A 1860-nucleotide genomic window follows, 5' to 3' on the forward strand; every position below is an offset into this window, starting at 1 on the left:
GTTTCCATCTCATTTGCTCAGTTCATGTGAGTTCTTAAGTGCATGGAGTGCCAACAAGATTCCTATTTCACCTGTAAACACCTTATAAGGTATAGGACAGTGTCAAGGGCCAGAAACACTCAGTATTCAGATACTTGATGATAGTCAAAACAGTTATTTCACCAATAAGAACATAGACTTTTTAACACTCCAGTGTTAGAGATAATGTGATAGCAGTCATGTGATGTAAAAGCTGATAGAATTATAAACACAAGTCTAACTGTAATGGTACGTTTTCACTCTAGTGATATGTCAAGGGCCCTGAGTCACGTTGGCATTTCTTTTGAAGCAGAATGTAGAACTTTCAAGAAGCAGCAGTTTGGAAAAGTTTTTCCACTTTAGAAATAGACAGTTCTACTTTTCAAAAAGGTATCACATTCAAGGCACAAATAATTCAATATAGTTTATGAGGTGTTTAGAAAAAAACATCCTGCTTTTCTTTTTCCTGAAAAGCTCTATTTAAAAAATGAAATTCAGTTAAATTTGGGTATTTGTCACTCCCACATTAGGTATTTGTCATTTCCAGTTTCCCTGTGTTAGAAATACATAGCTTTTGTGAAGATGGGTAAAACTAAAAACAAGATGAAACTTGTCTGATACAGTATTTTGCTTTGAACAAGAAAGGTCTGTTCATAGGTCATTGCCATTTCCACTATTGTGGATGCTATATTTTAATAAATTTGGGACTAATTTCAGGCTATATATTCTTAAATACTTAGGAATCTGAACTAACATAATTTGATGGGTGTCTTTTGGAATTTAACAGAGGATAGAGAAACCTCAATGATGTAGTCACCATTAAGAAAAAGTTCAAAGTTTTAAAATTTATTTAATAAAATCAGTCTTTTAAAAATATTTTATTAAAAATGAATATCTCATGGGCAAGCAGTTTCAAATCCAATACATTCAGTTTGTTTGATGAGTAGCAGATACATTTAAAGAAATTTCAAAAAAATGAAAGAGTGCAATGGCCACTGTGGCATTTTTTCATTATCTAAATTAGGCTTAGATTCCATGGTCCAGTAGGGTTATACCAGCTGAGGAGTGGAGAAGTCACAGCTCATCATGCAGCTTCAAATGTTTTCTTAAGTCTTAGCATTTTTACTAATGGCAGGATTTTCTATTAGAATGAAAACCGGTTAACTTCAGTTGCCCAGAAAGTTTAACAAACATACATGAGTCTGAAGACTCTTGAAATGTTTAGCAATTACATTTTACTCATCTTAATCTTATTACTTATTGGTGTATGTGTGTGTTTGGTGTCGGATGGATTTATATTTTCATGAATTTAGTTATTTTGCTCAGATAACCTCAAAGGTCTTACGTAATTACAAGTTCAAAAATGATTTCAGGAAAACTAAACTAAAAAATGAGAAATCCAGATAATTCCCAGCAAAATTATAGTAACTATTAAGCAACTCAGAGTGATTCTGAAGATGCATTGTTCAGATGACATTTCTTTGAAAAATCAATGACAAAAGTTATGCCAATAATGTCTTTTAGGTTGCAATTTCAACAATATTTAGGGTCTTTGTAATCTGATGAAATGTAAAGATAAGGCACTTTTAAAATTTTAATAAATATAATCTAAGTTTGAAGAACTATGTCTTTAAAGGAGTCTCCGAAGGTAGGAAAACAAAACATCTGAAAAGACTTTTGCGCTGTAAAATGAAGTATCACGTGGCAGAAAGGGCCCAAACTTTGGAATCAGATAGACCTGGGTTGCTCTGCCCACTACTTAGCTATGTGACACTGAATGAGTTACCTAACTTCTCTGAAAAATAATTTTCTCATCTATAAAAGAGTTGAGGTACTCTATCT

The sequence above is a fragment of the Theropithecus gelada genome, chromosome 4, assembly GCF_003255815.1.
Source record: "Theropithecus gelada isolate Dixy chromosome 4, Tgel_1.0, whole genome shotgun sequence".
NCBI classification, from domain to species: Eukaryota; Metazoa; Chordata; class Mammalia; order Primates; family Cercopithecidae; genus Theropithecus; species Theropithecus gelada.